The sequence below is a fragment of the Armigeres subalbatus genome, chromosome 1 (assembly GCF_024139115.2).
Source record: "Armigeres subalbatus isolate Guangzhou_Male chromosome 1, GZ_Asu_2, whole genome shotgun sequence".
Lineage (NCBI taxonomy): Eukaryota > Metazoa > Arthropoda > Insecta > Diptera > Culicidae > Armigeres > Armigeres subalbatus.
In genome coordinates, this window is record NC_085139.1 from 221,043,488 (window position 1) to 221,064,994 (window position 21,507).

A 21,507-nucleotide genomic window follows, 5' to 3' on the forward strand; every position below is an offset into this window, starting at 1 on the left:
ACGGTTATCCTGCTCATGCTCATGCTCTTGTTTCCTGCTTCTGAATCATCATAAGGCTAAGTACTAATATGGGGTAACTGTCGGCATATTGCGGTGCATTACCGCTACGCCACGGGGGCGATCTATAAGTTACGTCGATCCGCTTTTGTGTTTGTTCTGGATCCAAATCGCTTCGTATTCTTCGACAGATCTCCTGTTCACCTGTACATCGCTAGTCATCGGTATCTACTAGGCAACTGAAGTGCAAGAGTCGCAGATCCTACCCCATCGGATGTTAGTTCCATTTTTTCAATTGTCGTTGGCTCATCATTTCAAATCATCGTGTCATCAGCAGCAGGGAGCTGCACAACAGATGAGTATTCATTGCCCCCACGGGGCAACTTTGACAACATTAGGACAGTCCGTCCACATTTCGCCAGCGGGCCGAGCCATAAGTTACGTGTCTCCTCTGTAAGTCCGTGTCTAGGAAAACAGTCGTGTTTATCTTCAACAGATTCGATCAGTCCATCATCGGAGTCTCCAGTGGCGAATTCCATTTCTGCTAGACGTATGACATCAGTGCACGGATTCATCGTTTACGTGATTAGGACATCGTCATCAGTGAGCTGCCCAACAGGATCGAGATTTCTGTATTATGTGAAGTACTACTGTTTGTTACAATCAATGATCTGAACATATTGTGTTATGTTAAGTCAGTTAGAATGTTAGTCGAATTGTTAGTTAAGTTTGTGTTGAGTGAACTCAAGGCCGCCGGCATGTTACGTACAGATTTAGAATCTATCATCCCAAGATATACCTCACTAGGCAATAAGATAGGCAGCAGCAAGACAGACAATACGAGTGTGTATTCCTTTTCACACTATATCTATTGCGTATGTAAATGCGTACCAGCGAGTCAGGTCAAAGTATAGGCAGCACGTAGTAGAAATTTAGTTCGCTCTTGCATATCACCCGTGTCGGTCGGAAAGTAAAAACAGTCCACTTCATATTCGAACGTTTTGTAGTTTGTCTCATCATAGTAATAAATTGTCCGTCGTGTCGCAGTTAAGTTTAAAACAGTGTTTTTAAAGCAAAGTTCCGAAACGCGCTATTCCGCGAGTGACCCGTAGTTTGAGTCTGGCCAGTGAAAAGTTTTATAACTAACACATACTTTCGGTCTTGGAGTATGGTAGTTTTTGTTTTCAGTCCGAGAAGCAGCTTGAACATAATCCTCAAACTCGTTTTATGAATGTGTACTACCGGTACATGACGTTGGAGGTAGCCCCCTCTTCGGTTAACACCAATCGTGATAACTTCTCCTATTCCCACAGTTCCGCTGTAGTTTTTGATACAACCATGAAACAAGAGATTCATGAAATATCCGGTTCCCATCGTTCGATGGTGATACCTAGATTATTTGCAAACAAGTACGGGCATGTCAGCGCAAACAGAAGGTTTTTCACAGACGGATCAAAATTTGAAGATTCCACTGGTTTCGGTGTGTACAACAATTTACATAGCGCCTCCTTCAAATTGCAGAAGCCATGTTCAGTATACATTGCTGAACTAGCAGCTATATACTATGCACTGGAGTATATTGCAACACTTCCTGCTGAGCACTTCTTCATCTTCACCGACAGTCTAAGTTCTCTGGAGGCTGTTCGGTCGATGAAGCCGATTAAGCACTCAGCGTATCTCTTAAGAGGGATACGAAAACCATTGAGTGCTTTATCGAAACGCTCCTATACCATCACCATGGCATGGGTCCCTTCTCATTGCTCGATTCCGGGCAATGAGAAAGCGGACTCCCTAGCTAAGGTGGGCGCTATGGAAGGCGATATTTACGAGCGGCAAATCGCCTTTGATGATTTTTTTGCAATAGCTCATCAGGAGACCGTGATCAGTCGGCAGCGGAAATGGAAAAGTGGAGACATTGGTAGATGGCTGCATTCTATTCTCCCTCAGGTATTGAAGAGACCATGGTTCAAAGGGTTGAATGTGGGACGTGATTTCATTCGAACCATGTGTAGACTAATGTCCAATCACTACTCGCTAAATGCACATACGTTTCGAATTGGGCTTTCTGGAAGCAATCTCTGTGTCTGTGGCAACTATCAAGATATCGAGCACGTCGTGCGGGGGTACGTTGAGCATCGTTAAACCAGGTCTGAGTTGACTGAAACTGTCCGGGTCCGAGGAAAACAAATAAAACCCGTTAGGGAAGTGTTGGCGGGCCTTGATTTAGAGTATATGAACCTTATCTATCTGTTTTTGAAAAAGATTGATGTTAGAATTTGAATCTTTGTAAGTCCCCGGTATGTAGCATTTCCCCTTAAAAGTGTCCTCTTCTTTTCGTAGTCTCTTTTTTTGTTTTTGTGTCTCTTCCATTACAGATCAATGCAAAAACCACCATCAAACCAAGTCAACAACATCGCAATCAATAATTTTAAAACCCTAAACCCCCTCCTATTCCTATTGTGTATTTGTGATCCCTAACCTCGAGTCAGTCGTGTGTACGTCAGCTACCCAAACTAACTCTAGTTGTAAGAATCACAAGAATTGTAAAATAAATTGTACAAAAAAAAACATATTTCCGGCTCCGTAACGCCAAATGGCAAATGAGCCTTCTAAATAAACGCAAGATTTAAAAAAAAACCGACCGTGTTTGGGTGCCGAAACAAATTCCTTTTTAAATCCTTTCGCTACTCAATAGGTATTTATACGGCAGACATAGCCGTCAATCGATCGTGTTTGAATAAATCATAGGAAACGCTGTCAAGCAACTTAATTGCTTCTCGTTCACAATGTTAAAGCATTATTGATTTGCTCCAATCTGCGTTTCATTTCACAATATGGCAGCTTTTTACTACAAATAGGATAAAGCTTTGCTCAATACCGAAAAACTACGCTTCAGCATTGCTTCCACACGAGACACGACAGCCACGTGAGTGCACGGACTGCGAATTTCGTTCGATCGATGGCCAAACTCGTCTCGCTGGAAACGGATGAGTATTCCAAACATGGACCCAATCGTCGGATGTCGTCGGTCCTCAGCACACCCAGAGTGAGCGATGGGCAAAAATGTGATGCTCATTTTTTCGCAACACTTACTGCTACTGCCGCACATTGGGAGCCGGTCGCTGATTCGTTGGAATAAAATATTTAGAATTGCTAAATGTATTTTGTGAGGTTTGGTATCTTTTGCTAACGATTTTAGCTCGAATTCATCTATGATGGTATATAGGAAAGATTAGCAATAAAATCGCTTATACGTTAGGACCATCATCTGTTGTGATGGAAATTGATCTAATTCAATCAAGGCTAAATATTTCGGCAAGGTCGACGTGAAATGGAATTTGTCCCACGAATATGTCCTCTGTAAAACACATATTCAAAGGTTCTGTCCAGCAGAAACAACAATTCCCCCCAGTGTGGTTGTCGCTGCTGCAAAATAAAATGTGAAAATCGTGAGGAGAATTAATTACATCGAGTTAAAGCCACGCTTTGGAATGAGCAGAGTACGGCGCTGTAAGATAGCGTCTTCGACTGACTACGACGACCATCAGAACGGACGAGGTCGAACCGTTTTTCCTGCTGGCTATTCGAAGATTTCACTTTCTACAAAAATTCCGCCGCTTATTTCACTGAGCACCGAAGAAAGATACAGTTCTACACGGAATTGTTATTACCCAATCGAAGCAACGCGCCACAAACGTGTTCCAGATTTAAATGCCGCGAGTAGATTTCTTTTTCCGCAGCACAGTAAATATCAAACATCCGAAGAATTGGCTCATGGTCGTAGTTGCTGATGGGAACCGCTAATCCATCGAGAGATATCTATGCTGCGTCGATGCTAACTGGTGCGCATCTCGTCCGCAAGCTTCGGACCGGACGGATGGGCACAATCTATCAGTGTGATATTTATTTATCGCAGCAGAAGGAAAAACGTCGTACTTTACTTTCACTGATTTAGTCCCATTAGCGCGGTTGTTGAATCATGTCGCACCCTCCTGCGTCGTTGTCGATCCCGTTCCGATCACCTGCATTAGTTTGTGTCTACCTGCCCGCGTTGTTAGTTGTTTAACCAGATGAAAATCGATCGATCGTTTTACGACGACGAAAACGACGACGTGATTCGGAAACGTGAGATTGCACATCCAAGCGAGCATAAACCAGTCTGATTTGCGAAACGTGGGGATTGGTGCGATTTTATTAGCTGTGGTCTGTGGATTATGGTATGAAGAGGTCGTTTCAGATTTATCATTGGCAATAAACGAGGTACTATCAGTACTCTTGGCCTCTTGGGTGTAACACTGAAAATATAAATGGAATTGGACATTCATTTATTACTTTTATTTTTCATTTCTCTTTGGTAAGGGCATTCTCAAATCTTGGAAATTTCGGCCGGATCTTAGATATATAAAATAATATTGGGTTTACAATCAGAGTTTTGAAAAACCACTCTTCCTTTAATTTATGGCTATGCTCTTGATTTCTAATTGAATTCGATCATTAATTCATTTTGAAGAATGGGTTTGTTCAATAACTCATCTCAGTCAGTGGCAAACATTCGGATTTTTTGTGTCGTTGCCACTTAAACCGAGTCGAAATCTCTCTTATGTTATTCGAAATGATTGGTTTCAAAGCAAACCAAATCCAATCCAAATCCAAACCAAATCCAATCCAAATCCAATTTCAATCCAAATCAATATCCAAATACAAATCCAATCCAAATCAAATCCAATCTCAATCCAATCCCAAACTAATTCAAATCCAATCCAAATCCAATTGAAAATCAATCAAAATCCAAATCCAATTGAAACCCAATCCTAATCCAAATCCAATCTAATCCAAATGAAATCCAAATACAAATCAAATCCAATCCAAATCCATTTGAAATCAAATCCTAATCCAAATACAATCAAACTCCAAATCCAAATGCAATCTCTATCAAATCCCAATCAAATCCAAATCCAATTCAAATCAAAGACGGCTGATTAGGTCCAGGCAAACTTCTTGTCCAATCCAAATCCAATCTCAATCCTATCCCAATCTAATCCCAATCCAATCAAAATCCAAATCCAATTGAAATCCAATCCTAATCCAATCAAATCCAATTTCAATCGAAATCCAATTCAAATCCATTCCCAATCTAATCCAAATCCAAATCCAATTAAAATCCAATCCTAATCCAAATCAAATACAATCCAAATCCAATTAAAATCCAATCCTAATCCAAATCAAATCCAATTCAAATCGAATCCAAATCCAATCCAAATCAAATCCAAATTCAATCCAAATCCAATCCAAATCCAATCCACATCCAATCCAAATCCAATCCGAATCCAATCCAATCCAAATCCAATCCAAATCCAATCCAAATCAACCAAACCAAACCAAACCAATCCAACCGAATCTAACCAAACCAATCCAAATCTAATCCAATCCAAACCAATCCAAACCAATCCAAACCAATCCAAACCAATCCAAACCAATCCAAACCAATCCAAACCAATCCAAACCAATCCAAACCAACCAAACCGAATCCAAACCAATCCAAATCAAACCAAACCAATCCAAACCAATCCAAACCAATCCACATCCAACCAAACCAATCCGAACCAATCCAATCCAAACCAATCCAAACCAATCCAAGTCCAATCCAAATCCAAACCCAACCAATCCAATCCGAATCTAATCCAAACCAATCCAACCAATCCAATCCAAACCAATCCAAACCAATCCAAACCAATCCAAACCAATCCAAACCAATCCAACCAACCAAACCAATCCAAACCAATCCAAACCAATCCAACCAACCAAACCAATCCAAACCAATCCAAACCAACCAAACCAATCCAAACCAATCCAAACCAACCAAACCAATCCAAACCAATCCAAACCAATCCAAACCAATCCAAACCAATCCAAACCAATCCAAACCAATCCAAACCAACCAAACCAATCCAAACCAATCCAAACCAATCCAAACCAATCCAAACCAATCCAAACCAACCAAACCAATCCAAACCAATCCAAACCAATCCAAACCAATCCAAACCAACCAAACCAATCCAAATCCAATCCAAATCCAATCCAACCAACCAAACCAATCCAAACCAATCCAAACCAATCCAAACCAATCCAAACCAACCAAACCAATCCAAACCAATCCAAACCAATCCAAACCAATCCAAACCAATCCAAACCAATCCAAACCAATCCAAACCAATCCAAACCAATCCAAACCAATCCAAACCAATCCAAACCAATCCAAACCAATCCAAACCAATCCAAACCAATCCAAACCAATCCAACCAATCCAAACCAATCCACATCCAATCCAAACCAATCCAAACCAATCCAAACCAATCCAAACCAATCCAAACCAATCCAAACCAACCAATCCAACCAATCCAAACCAACCAAACCAATCCAAACCAATCCAAACCAATCCAAACCAATCCAAACCAACCAAACCAATCCAAACCAATCCAAACCAATCCAAACCAATCCAAACCAATCCAAACCAATCCAAACCAATCCAAACCAACCAAACAATCCAAACCAATCCAAACCAACCAAACCAACCAAACCAATCCAAATCCAATCCAAATCCATTCCAAATCCAATCCAAATCAAATCCAAACCCAATCCAAATCAAATCCAAATTCATTTCAAATCCAATCCAAATCCATTTCAAATCCAATCCAAATCCAATACAAATCCAATCCAGATCCAAACCAAATCCAAATCCAATCCAAATCTAATCCAAATCCAAATCCATTCCAAATCCAATACAAATCCATTCCAAATCCAATCCAAATCTAATCCAAATCCAATCCAAATCCAATCCAAATCCAATCCAGATCCAAACCAAATTCAATCCAAATCCAATCCAAATCAAACCAAACCATCCAAACCAATCCAACCAATCCAATCCAAACCAATCCAAACCAAACCAATCCAAACCAAACCAACAAACCAATCCAAACCAATCCAAACCAATCCAAACCATCCAAACCAATCCAAACCAATCCAAACCAATCCAAACCAATCCAAACCAACCAAACCAATCCAAACCAATCCAAACCAATCCAACCACAATCCAAACCAATCCAAACCAATCCAAACCATGCCAAACCAATCCAAACCAATCCAAACCAATCCAAACCAATCCAAACCAACCAAACCAATCCAAACCAATCCAAACCAATCCAAACCAATCCAAACCAATCCAAACCAATCCAAACCAATCCAAACCAATCCAAACCAATCCAAACCAATCCAAACCAATCCAAACCAATCCAAACCAACCAAACCAATCCAAACCAATCCAAACCAACCAAACCAATCCAAACCAATCCAAACCAATCCAAACCAATCCAATCACAACCAAACCAATCCAAACCAATCCAAACCATGCCAACCAAACCATTCCAAACCAATCCAAACCAATCCAAACCAAACCAAACCCAATCCAAATCAAACCAAACCATTTCAACCAATCCAAATCCATTTCAAACCAATCCAAACCAACACAAACCAATCCAGATCCAAACCAACCAAATCCAATCCAAATCTAATCCAAACCAAACCATTCCAAACCAACACAACCATTCCAAACCAATCCAAATCTAATCCAAACCAATCCAAACCAATCCAAACCAATCCAGATCCAAACCAAACCAATCCAAACCAATCCAAACCATTCCAAACCAATCCAAATCTAATCCAAACCAATCCAAACCAATCCAAACCAACCAATCCAAATGCAAACCAATACAAACCAATACAAACCAATCCAAACCAATCCAAACCAATCCAAACCATTCCAAACCAATCCAAACCAATCCAACCAATCCAAATCAAACCAAACCCAATCCAAATCAAACCAAACCATTTCAAACCAATCCAAACCATTTCAAACCAATCCAAACCAACACAGATCCAAACCAAACCAAACCAATCCAAATCTAATCCAAACCAAACCAAACCAAACCAATCCAAACCAACACAAACCATCCCAAACCAATCCAAACCAATCCAAATCCAATCCAAACCAATCCAACCAACCAATCCAATCCAAACCAATCCAAACCAATCCAAACCAATCCAAACCAATCCAGATCCAAACCAAACCAATCCAAACCAATCCAAACCAATCCAAACCAATCCAAACCAATCCAAACCAATCCACATCCAATCCAAACCAATCCAAACCAATCCAAACCAATCCAAACCAATCCAAATCAGATCCAAACCAATCCAAACCCATCCAAACCAATCCAAACCAATCCAAACCAACCAAACCCAATCCAAACCAATCCAAACCAATCCAAACCAATCCAACCAATCCAAACCAATCCAAACCAATCCAAACCAATCCAACCAATCCAAACCAATCCAAACCAATCCAAACCAATCCAAACCAATCCAAACCAATCCAAACCAATCCAAACCAACCAAACCAATCCAAACCAATCCAAACCAACCAAACCAATCCAAACCAATCCAAACCAATCCAAACCAATCCAAACCAATCCAAACCAATCCAAACCAATCCAAACCAATCCAAACCAATCCAAACCAATCCAACCAATCTAAATCGTATCAAACTTATCCAAACCAAACCAAACCATTCCAAACCAATCCAAACCAATCCAAACCAATCCAAACCAATCCAAACCAATCCAAACCAATCCAAACCAATCCAACCAAACCAATCCAACCAATCCAAACCAATCCAAACCAATCCAAACCAATCCAGATCCAATCCAAACCAAACCAAACCAATCCAAACCAATCCAAACCAATCCAAATCAAACCAAACCAATCCAAACCAATCCAAACCAATCCAAACCAATCCAAACCAATCCAAACCAATCCAAACCAACCAAACCAATCCAAACCAATCCAAACCAATCCAAACCAATCCAAACCAACCAAACCAATCCAAACCAATCCAACCAAACCAATCCAAACCAATCCAAACCAATCCAAACCAATCCAAACCAATCCAAACCAATCCAAACCAACCAAACCAATCCAAACCAATCCAAACCAATCCAAACCAATCCAAACCAACCAAACCAATCCAAACCAATCCAAACCAATCCAAACCAATCCAAACCAATCCAACCAAACCAATCCAAACCAATCCAACCAATCCAACCAATCCAAACCCAAACCAATCCAAACCAATCCAAATCAAATCCAAATCCAATCCAAATCCAATCCAAATCCAATCCAAATCCAATCCAAATCCAATCCAAATCCAATCCAAATCCAATCCAAATCCAATCCAAATCCAATCCAAATCCAATCCAAATTCAATCCAAATTCAATCTAAATCGTATCAAAATCTTATCCAAATCCAAACTAAATCCATTCCAAATCCAATCCAAATCCAATCCAAATCCAATCCAAATCCAATCCAATAAAACAAAATGAGGTTCGCATCTGCTGAAAAACAACTCACATCGTTGCCAAATTCAAATTTGTTAATTGTTTAATGTGAAAGGACTAATAAAATTTGATTCTGCTATGCTTCACGGCGCGTGCCAACCGAATTAGAGCCATTTTGAGGGTCATCCGCAGTTTCACCATGGGCTACGTTTTGATTCGTTGTAGCGTGTAAATGGATAGTTATAACCTTCGGTGTGAATCTCACACTTCGGCTAAGCGCAGAAATAACACTTGTTTTTATTAGGGCCGTGAGACTTATGTTTGATGCAAACATACAATAGCTATAAGAGGCAAAATGTGAGGGCAAATCAGAACATCCAAAATTTATGCATTAGCCACAAATCAAACTCGTATTTTAGATCAACAGTAAAAGTCAATAAACGTACTTTCTATTTGTTTTTTGCCACGCAAAGACCTCACGTAATCAACTGCAGCACTACTAAGCACCATTATAAGTGAGCCAAAATGCAAGGCTTGCGCTGCATCCACGGGTCCAGCAAACCATAGAGATGCATCTTGACGATGCTTCTCGAATAGCAGACGACGCGCGGTGGTTTCTCTGCATGATTACCGTGCGCGCGCGATCGCACACCGCACCGTTGGAAAAGCGGGCGGCGAACACAAGAGAAGTCAACAAAAACAGAAACCCACTCCCAGCCACCACGTGGTCGTGTGTGCTGTGCGCTGCATTGCGAACGAAATCGGCACGCAATGTGATCGCTTCGCGAGCTGCACTTCAGTGGTTCGTGTTTGGCTTTGGGTGGTTCGGCACAAGTGGGGTGGTGCTGGAGGTGGTTGGCTGAACCGATGAAGCGATTCAACGACGATGTCCGTCGCGTCGACGACGATGAGGCACAGTGGCCGGCCATACAATGAATTATTTGAAATAAAAGTTGATTTGAAAAAGACAGGATCATCGTCTGCGACCAGAAGTCGCACAAATGGAAGACTTAACAGCCAGTGCTAGACAACGGACAGGACAATAACTCAACACTCAATTGGCAGTTACAAGTTCCATTTCCAATCCGTCCCATTTTGTTGCTGTGGAAGATTTTCCCAATCGGTCTGCGCAAAAGCCGGCCACAGTGCACTGTGTGATGGCGACTTCGACGGGGAGAGAGCAACGAGCTTTGGGAAAACAGCAAAGACAGAAAACCCACCTACCCCCGGTCGGAGACGGCCTTACGCCACCAGTCTAGTGGGAGCTTTTGTGCGGAAAACAGCGCAACTGGATCGCTTTTGTGACCTGTCGTTTGTCACTTGTTGTCGTCGCGGGTTTAGAAGGTTTTCTGTGTTTTGACTATTGTTGACCGTTGCAAGTGCAAAAAATAAAAGTGCAACGGTGTTGTTCTGTGCGTACGAATCGTTGGGGATTGTTCGCGTGAGGAAAATCCGCAGCGCGAAACGAAGTAGCAAGTTGCACCACCGGGAAGGTCAATTTATGGGAGAAGCCGGCAGTGCCGAGTTCCAGAGCGAACAAAAGGTGTGTGTTTGCGCCATGAGGATGGGAGGGTCTGTGATCTGTGATGATAATACGATAACTCACGAGTTTTAAGCGTTAAAAATAATTTAGGTTATTCGGCTACTTACGATAACGTATTTTAAATAGTTTTAACACCCCAAAAATGTATTTGTTTATGATAAAGATGAGTTTGTTCTATTGATGTTCTATACAATGTTGAAAACTCATTTTGTGGGCAACCGGTGCATTGAGCTCAAATTTAGAACGACGTGATTATTCAATTAGTGTCCAGAGCTAACTGAGAAAAATCACGAAAATTTCTAAATCATCGTTTATTTAGCAACGTTTGCATGTTTTTGGGGTGACAAAACAATTTAAAATATGCTTATGGATCATACCAAAGGCGGACAAATGTTGTAGCTACAACAAGTAGCCAAGAGAATGGCCACTCAGATAGCCCAATAGAGTACCCGCAGCCTGAACATGTCGTGAGTCTATCGATTGATTTCGCATTAATAATTACGTTGGGAAAAAAGTGAAATGATGACCACTGGCCGGTCGATGCAGACCGGGCCGGTCGGTCGGGTGATGTGATAGCCCAGTAGGCATTGAATAAAAGATGAGTATCGGGGACCGCTTACTTGGATATTGGAAATCGATGATGCGAAGAGGCACCCTAAACGAAGTGACCAACAAAGTGTGTTTTGTGTTTCATGTGTAAGGGACAGACCGGCTGTATTCGTACTATGGTAAATTGGTCTTGAACTGAGTGTCCCAGTGAAAATTATCTCCGTTCAAGATAACCTTGGAATAATTTCCTTGTCATCCTGTACCATATGTCCTTAGTATTATGTATATCTGTCTTACTGATGTTCCAAACGTAACAGAGCCCCCTGCTCGCAGAAGTGAAGTATTGCAATCGTGTTTGTGGTGTAGCGAAAAATGAAAATACAAACTTTCACAAAACCAGTTCCTTTCGCGCCTTCGTGCGATCTTCGCGCATGCATTGGTGCCGATACATATTGCGGTCTGCTATGGTATGGCGACGACCGACGCCGATGGAGCACAGTCACGATTTGCATATGTAACAACGCCAACAACATTACGGTTACGTAGGAGAGCGGCCAAGAGGCCGATCCGTTGCCTAGTGCCTGTGCGGTGATACATCCGACTGACTGACTGACTTAATAGATATGGCTGATCTGTATGCAAGATGTGTTTTGCAATGCTGCCGAGACGAATGGCGGCAACCCAATATTTTTTTGCGGATTTTTATTGGCATGATTGCAAGTGCATTTGATATGTTCAAGTCGAGATAATGTACAAAAAACGGAACACTTAAAAACACAAACTTCCTACATAAAGTGACCTGCATATTATTAAGCCAAGGTTGTCCATAAATACACAATTGGTAAGCTGTTTCAAAAAATTAGGGTCTATACTGATTGACAGCAACGTGGAAACCAAACGTTTTAAACCAAGAAATTAAATTATATCCAGCTAAGCTATTAAAAAAACCCAGATTTATCCACCTAGCGGTGATGGTGCCTTTCTCGTTCGTTCAAAAGGTTTGGAAAAATCTAAAATAACACCAATATGTGTTAAGAAAATTATTTTGAGCTTTTTAGTGGAATGTCTTCACTTGTCAAAAGACGAGTTTGTACAATCCCATTTAATTCCACCATTGGGATTGTTCAAACTCGTCTTATGACAAGTGACCAATATGTGGTTTGGTCTTATTTTTCATATTTGTTTATAGGCATAACAAAATTTCTCGCCAAACGCAACTTGTTGCAAACAAAACGAATGAGCATAAGTGCAAAAAATGGCATTTAATTTTGTAGTTTTAAAATTAGTATTTTCGCCATAACTTCTGACCCAATTGTACGATCCAGCCAAGTTTCCAGGGGCGTCTCGTGGACTTTTGGTACACCTGTTCTACCACCCTGCTAAAAAAATGTATCAAGCTGAGTGGTTTCGTATGAAAGTTGTGCGTTTAATCTAATACACTGGATTCTGTTTTTACACGATTTACATTTTCTCAATTTTCCACTCATCCTAAATGTTTAACGTATATTAATTATCGTGTGATTTTTCTTTGATTTATTCTGGATTTTTTGAAACATTTTGCGAAAAGTTTGGTGGCAAATTGAAGTCACACGATCAAAAATACGAGCGAAAAAAAATCGCGTAAAAACAAAATCCTGTGTATTACAATCTTTTCTTGTACAACTCAACCAAATATTAGAGAAGAGAAAAAATCATGTAGAAAGGATTTACAAAACAATAAACAACTTATTAATCTCTTTTGTTCCAAAAATTAGGATGCACTCAAAATTTTAAACTCCCGCAAATCGTCCGAAATTTAAGAGATCTTTCAAATCGGCTTTTTCGCCATTCGGGGTACATTGGACTTATCGCCACTAATATTTAAACTCTTACATATTTTGTTGCTATGAAAGAAATCTTATTAACCATTTTTAGTATAATTGTTTGATGCGACCCCAGATTGTGACGACCAATGAGTCACATTTAGAAGCTGTTATCACATTTAGAAGAAATGTTTTCCAGTTATTTAATTTTTAAAATTTTTAAAAAAAATTCTCTATATTGATTGATTTTGAGTATTCGTAAAAAAGCATTATTTGATGTCTCTTTTCAAAAATCAAACATTAATTTAATATTGTTTTCGATGCATATTCATCAGGAGAAAAAAAAACAAACTGTTCCCAATCATCGGAGTATGATATGAGAACGAAAGCGTGCGCACGCCTTTTGGCAAAGCACAGCCCGACACTTCGACCGAGTCTAACCGAAAGTAGGGGGAAAGACGGCTTTGGCAGGTTTTGTTCTTTTATTGGCAGGGGGGTTTTTGTCGACCAAATTTTATGAAATTTGGCCACAATGTTCTTTGATACGCAAAGAATGTTTAGGCCAAATTTGAGCATAATCAGATATAAAAAAACCCCCCTGCCAATAATAGAACAAAACCTGCCAAAACCGTCATTCCCCCCTGCAGCGCGTCGAACGGGTTGGACTCCTGCGCAGCATAGCAGATCTTGCATCTAAACGTGCTTGCTTCGCATGCGAAAGAGGATGATGTGACGAAACGAAGAGAGCTGGTAACGCTCACGCTGGTTCTCTAGGCGCGGAGAACGAGTGAGTATACTAAGGAGGAAATCATTTCAAACCATTTGTCATGGCGCAAAACATTAAATTTTACTTCTGGCAGCGCTGCTGTTGGTTCTTCATTATAAATCGTACAACTGTAATGTGACCAGACGTCCCGCATTTTCACTATTTGTCCCGCGCTGAAAAGCGTCCCGCGAAACGTCCCGCATTTAACATATTTCTAGATAATGTCCCGCGAAATAATGAAAAATAGAATGCATAATTAAGATTTTTAAAATAGGGAAACTGTTCGCCACTTCATCTCATAGCTCCTATTTCCATCCCATCTAAAACAAAGCAATGGTAAGGAATTTGGTTGTTTATTATTTTTGTGATTTTTATCAGCAGTGAGCACACATGTTGACAAAAAGAAGCGACGAATTTGGTGCCGTATTTCCTTGTTTAGCGATGAGATGGATTGGATATATGTACAGTGAGATGGAGATCGGAACATTTCCCCTATATAATTTTGTCTGAAGCAAACGTTTTGAAAGACAAACGTATGGATCATAGAAGTCTAGATTAAAATGTGCTTCTATGACTATAGCTTGTTTTACTCAAGCCTTATGGAATGTACACACGGTCAAGCAATTTGATCAACATTGACTCCACCTCTCGTTTATTCAAACATCCATTAAGTTTTACTAACAGCGGCACGAACAATCAATTTATTCGACCAACAATATCATACATGAACGACCGAAGCGCCAACTTGAGCACCAACCATAAACAAATATATGAGAGTTTGTGCATGTTCATACATGTTCAAACGAAGCAGCAACCAAAGCGTCTTCTTGGGGGCAGTCAATGTTCGTCAAACTGCTTGACTGGTGTGTACACTGCATTATGACAGCGTTGGGAGACTCAAATTCTCAAATTTCATCTAGGATTCAAATCAAGTGCGAGTCAAACCCCACCCAACTCACGGCCTAGAGAACCGTTCATGATTCGAATTCCAATTTGCAACATTGCATGATTTCAACGTGTTCTTCTACGATGTGTTTATCAAATTAACTTCCTTTGCCTAAAACAATGGATAGTAAATCCGTACCTAAACATTAAATACTATTCCATTAGGTTTTGACGCTTTTTGGGGCAAAATCATTTTCTGGCAAATGGGCGATACAAACTCTGCCTACAGATCGAAAGCGAGTTAGATCGCGCATGAGGCTGCGATGATTGAGATTTGAACACATTAGCCTTATACCCTGGGAATCTTATAAGCAGATTTTGCTTCCATGTATTTCCTGCTGCGTGATTGCTTGGATTTCTACACGGAACATCCAAAATACCACTCCATATAAATTTCGTGCGGACCAAGATTTTGCGGAAAACTTACCCCAGTTGGAAGACTACCTTTAGATTGTTGATATTGTATGTCGATAGTAATAGATCCGACAGTTACGTTGATGCAAAAAGTGCTTCAAAAAATGAATATTGTGTTCAAGGTAGCCTTACATCTCTGGAAAATTTAAGATCGGATTCTAGTCTCCAAGTAATCTGAAGTTAAACGGGATTTTTGATAAATAAAATGGAGTTAAAACCGTGGACCGTATTCCTGGAGGCGGAAGCTTCAACCAGAATAGACTTTAAAAAATATGATCTAATTAATTCTTAATCACAATACTTTTGTTAGGTAATTTAGAAAGAATTATTTAGGTAATTCAGAAACTAATTTTCAAGATTCGATACCATTGCTTATATCTTTATTTAAAATAATATTCTAACAATTTTCTATACACTAGACGTTTAACAGCTGAAAGTTATTTAACTGCAATTCGTTAGTTGCAACAGTTTTGCAGTTATCAGACAGGGGACCGCCAAACTTAAAAGGTATGTGAAACTCAATAACAGCTACATTGCGCTGCACATTTAACGTTTGAAGAAAGCTTTGACCTTTTTTGTGTCCCGCGCTCACACAAAATTTATCTGGTCACTTTATACAACTGGGAAAAGCTTTCTATGTGATCTGGTGTGTGGTATGTCGGAGAAACACATATTTAGGGGTAACGGCTCAAACCTTGGTCCATTATGCTACGGTTGAGCACATTTATCGTTATAAATCTTTATATATTGCATTTCCAACCAGAATTATTCTACCAGCCAGCTTGCTTACATTTGGTTTTGACGCCAAATAGCAAAAAACGATGATGAATGTCCGCAATATCTCATTTAAACCAGCGAAAGTCTCGAGAGAAATGGACAAAATGTCGGCATCCTTGTCCCTATCAGGTGGATAATTTTTCAGCCCACTTGGGACGAGTGTTTGTTGATTTCGAACATACGAGAGATAAAGATGGGTTGCTGTTTATAGTACCAGTAATGTTGCTTGCGTTGAATAAAGGTTCCCCCAAACACACGCGACGCGACAGTCGCGACACGATTCTATCGCTTGGCGACAGCAATTCTGTCGCCGTTGGTATGGAAATGTAAATAGAACATTGCCTGCAGCGACCCAACGATAGAATCGCGGCGACTAGTTGTCGCCGCCGCGGCGGTGAAATCGCTTAGGTCTGGGGGAGCCTTAAAGGCAGCATGCAAACAAATAGAGAAAATCAAATCATCTTATTGAGCGTGAATTCTAATTGGTTGCATGTAAAATACTACCACACTGATTGTGAGAGTGCGTTTCAGATTCCCCCAATAGCACGCTTACCAAGGACATGCTAACGAAAATACTATTATATGAATAATTTATTTCCCAAATATTTACCATACTTGCAAGTGGAGAAGTTTAGAAAATTTAAACTGTATATAAAACTGCAATTGCAAAAAGGCTACATGTTCTAGCCCTCATGTTGTGCTTTCAAACAAATTTCATACGTTAATTATTGGCTGTCGCATAATTTTGAGATTTACTGCTAGTTGAAACCATGGCAGTTGTATTGCTCTCGCTCTCGCGATACTCTCAAACAAACTTTTTTCCAAAACGTAAACAATGCTTTAGGTGGGGATGATGCATAACGCACTACTGAAGAAAGCCAATTGTAAAACTTATTCTAGGCAATTCCTTGCTTTGTACTGTGCATAAACAGTTATAACTGTGCCAACTACCTGATATTATTACACAATTATTCATAAATACAATTATTGGATGCTTGTTTTTAACTCTGCCTGCATTGAAGTTTTATGATTGGTACGTGCGTTTGATTCCACTCCTCTCTATATCGATCAGCTGTTGTGAATCCTCTCAAAACTCTCACGTGTTTCAACTTCCCGAGTTGAAAGAATACTTTTTCGGTATCATTTTACAGATCAAAATACTTTTTTGCAAGCAATAATAAATCTAAATTATGATGAAGGTATTTGTCAAGTAATTTGACTTGAAATTATTCACATGAAATGACGTTGAAAGTTTATCTAATGAAACATACGATCCATTGTATCTTTCCATTATTAAATGAGAAAATGTTTGTAGGATTCGTGCGAAAGATGAAAAAACTAAATGTTCTTACACTTATTGAATCATTTATTTGCGAAATTATGAAGAAAATGGTGTATCGAACCACGAAAGGTTGCAATGATATGGAAATGCTAATATCATCTTCCAAACTTGGACGTACATGTTCATGATAGCATTAGAGGCGAAAGTATAGAATTGATAGTTCCGTTAGGATACGGCAGGCATGCCTGCCGTATCCTAACGGAACTATCAATTCTATACTTTCGCCTCTAATGCTATCATGAACATGTACGTCCAAGTTTGGAAGATGATATTAGCATTTCCATATCATTGTAAATCGTTTAACTTCACGTAGAAGTAACACACACGAAATCATTAATTTAGTGCACGAAAGGTTGATTTTTGAATCGTGTTTGAAAGCCGTAAGGTAGGCAATTATTTTTGGTATGTTCTGCGAATGAAAGCGATTATATCATGATTCGAGAAAAGTATCATGAGGGCCCATTTACAAACTACATGACGTTTTAGGTTGTATGAAGGTACTTGTCTGAGCGTTAAGGACTTTATAAATTTCAGAACCCTACCATACATGAAGCATCACTAGAGGCTTGGTGTGGGTTGAGTTTAGCGTTATGTAATTTGTGAATGAAACTTAACCGCTGAGAGGATTAACCTGAGTTTACAAAAATTCTCAGCATCTCAATCGCAAGCATCGGATATTCTATCTATCTGCAGCTTTCGGTTATTTTCTCCAGTACGGGTTATTGGTGAGAATGTTTTGACGATAGAGTGTCCCCAGTATTGTCCAGAAAAGTTTTTGTTGATAATGTCGCTATACTAATAGAAATTGTGAAATAAAAATGATAGCTGACATAGTGTGGTTGTTATCCATTTATCTGATGTGCGAAAGCAGGTATGTTCATTCAGAAAATTCTTCTATTGGGCAAAAGAAAAACTGTAGCACAGCCAGCCTGCATAAGTCAACGAAACATGGCTGCTAAAAAACCGAGTCAAAGTGATTTTTCACGGAAGATAATTGCTTTTAATAGTTTCAGAAGTGTATAAATCTAGAGTTATGAAGCAGATATATGTTTGATACACTTTTCTAAAGAAGCAGTGGTTAATATCTCCCTACAAATCGACGTATTATCGCTGAAATAGTGATTAATTTGCGTGATGAGTGCTAATAAAGTGAGCTAGACTTTTTTAAGCTCTTTTTCACAATACATAGTAATTTGACCATAACTTCTAAGCCCATAGTCCGATCTGTCCAATTTTCAATAGGAAACAATGAGACATACATACTCATGCAATGACGGGCATAGAAATGCTTCAATTAATAACTGAGGAGATGCTAATCATAGAATACTAAGCTGAAAAACAGGCTCAGATCCAGTAGGAATATAGAGCCATTAAAGAAGAAGAAGACAATTCGAGTGCGTGTTGGCTCTTGTTACGGACGGTAGAACGATCGCGCGATTTGCCGAAATATTGTGTTCTGCATTGCGCGGCCGGTAATAAAGTTAATTAGTTCAGTGCGAGTTGGCTCTTGTTTCGGACAGCAGAACGATCGCGCGATTTGCCGAAATTTTGTGTTTTGTTTTGTTTTTCCTTAGGACGGTTCGTAAGTAAATTGATGAATATATTTTATTATTTTTACAGCATAAATATACTGTTATTGACAAACGCTCTATATTGTCGAATAGAGCTCCCTATTATTCACCTTTCCCACTAACACAAATTATCCTTCCCGAGACATCTATGAAGGTAGTATGGGTTCCCTGCATCTTCACTAGTAGATGTTGAACTAACATTCCTTCCCACTGTTTTTCGTTTAAGGAGCATTTCCTCAAATTAAGGAACATTTTTCGTTGGTTTAAGGAGCATTTCTTTATTTTAGTGAGCATTTTTCTTAGTTTAAGGGGCATTTATTTGTTTATGGAGCATTTTATTCATCCTAAGGAGCATTTTTCTTAGTTTTTGGTTGAATAGGGTTACCAAGCAAAACAATCAGCAATAAACTCTAGGAGCTATACAATTGTGCATAAGATTCTAATTTATGATAGCCAATTTCAAGGTACCTTTTGAACTATTTTATAATAATTCTTTTGTCAATATACTGCGCAATTATCATTAATTACGTAGCAAATCTTTGCTTTTTTACGGAGCATTTTTAATTGTTTACGGTACATTTTTTTCGTACGCTTTTCGAATGTTTACGGAGCATTTTATATATTTCAAGGTAATTTGTTAGATAATTTAAGGAAAAATTATCACTTTTTTAAGGAGCATTTTTCAATTTTTTAAGGTTAATTTCATCTGTTTAATTGGACAGTTTTTGGACTGCCGTTCATGGTCTCTCCCCAGGGATGACTGAATTTACAACGAAAAATTTTAGATCAAAAATCAAAAAGGTAACACGAACCTTTAAATTTTCGGTCGCCTAGTATATAAATGCGAAGAGTATCAATAAATGGTGCTATGTCCAAAAGCTTGTCCTTGGAGGGAAACCACTGCCCAGTGTATGAGAATATGAAAGGTGTCGAAAAGGAAAGGTGGAGGAAAGAAGTAGCAAGGATATATTTTAGATAGTAAGAATAATGAAACTAAAGCCACATATCTTTTGGAATTACTGCGCGTAGCCTCCTTTCAAGCTTGACTTAACACATTATCAGTCAACACTATTTAAATTTTCCTAAAAATCTATATCACACACATGACCGACGGAAAGTCATCCGAATATATGCTCAAAAACTCAAAAGGCTCAAAAACCATACCAAAAGCAAACATAAGCAGAAGAATTTAGTATTGCAAATGGTCCGGCTTGAGCCAAACCGCACCAAGCGCCTCTTTGACTGACTTGTGATACTTTGTTTGTAGAATGAAAACGGAAATTATTTCATATCAATTCATTTGTACATTTGTTGTTGGATATCCTAAGTTATAGGGGCCCTCCCTAGCCGTGCGGTAAGATGCGCGGCTACAAATCAAGACCATGCTGATAGTGGCTGAGTTCGATTCCCGGTGCCGGTCTAGGTAATTTTCGGCTTGGAAATTGTCTCGAGTTCCCTGGGCATAAAAGTTTCATCGTGTTAGCCTCATGATATCCCAGGTAACCAATAAGCATTAAAGTAAGCACTATAGTAGCATTATACTGGCATTGCATATGCTCCATGCTGTATATAAGCATTTCGAAAACCTGGCTGTTCTAAACAAGCATTCTCAAGGAAATCATGAGATGCATAGTCTTATAATAGCATTTTGAATGCACAATGTTGTTTTTCGTTAAGTGCAATGAAACAGCTACATTAGTGCAACTTTAAAGCTTAGTGTTCATACGTCGAACGTTTTCCAATATGGAGTCATATTGCTGGGATTATATATAGTGGAATATATAGATGAGCGAAGATAAATCCTCTGTCTCCAAACGAACTGTCAAACGTGTCTCTAAACGAGCATGACGTCACGATTTCAATGGAAATGTTAAGGGCTGTGACGTCAAATGCGAGTGCACACGGTCAAAAAAATCGACTCAGCCATGTTTTCGCTCATCTATAGATTTTACTATCTATATGAGCCAGCTGATAAGGGCGATGACAACTACTGCGTCGGGTGGCAAGAAAGCGATTTCGAATCTCGCTCGAAGAAAGTGAAAAAAATGTGTTCCATTTTAAATATGAAAATACAATAACAATACAAAATGAAAAAAAAAACTATGTGAAAAAATAATTACAAAAACGAACAGTGGGTAATGTCTGTGACATAACCGCTAAGTGGACGTAGGACTTGACTTGACCATGCTTTTAAGATACATAATATGTACAAATTTCTCACATCAACTATTTTGGATAAATAATCGGCGTCAAGGATGTTATCGATCATTTAGTAATATGCGTTCGGTCATTTAGTAGTTTGTCAATTACTTATTCCAGAAGCTGAATTTCAAAATGTGTTGTATGGTGGACTTCTAGTGCGAAGGTTTTTCTACAACTCTGCCTAATGGTTCGTTGGTTGAATTCCACTA

At 39.3% G+C, this 21,507-nt stretch overlaps 1 protein-coding gene across 1 annotated transcript in view; it reads left to right on the plus strand.

Moving 5' to 3' along the window:
- The first annotated feature begins 10,629 nt into the window (after positions 1-10,629).
- The window catches only part of LOC134205790 (uncharacterized), a 105,783-nt gene continuing 94,905 nt past the window's right edge, over positions 10,630-21,507 (plus strand). Inside the window, exon 1 of the mRNA XM_062681383.1 lies at positions 10,630-10,930. The gene's annotated coding sequence lies outside the window, so the exon portion shown is untranslated. The remainder of the gene's footprint in view (positions 10,931-21,507) is intronic.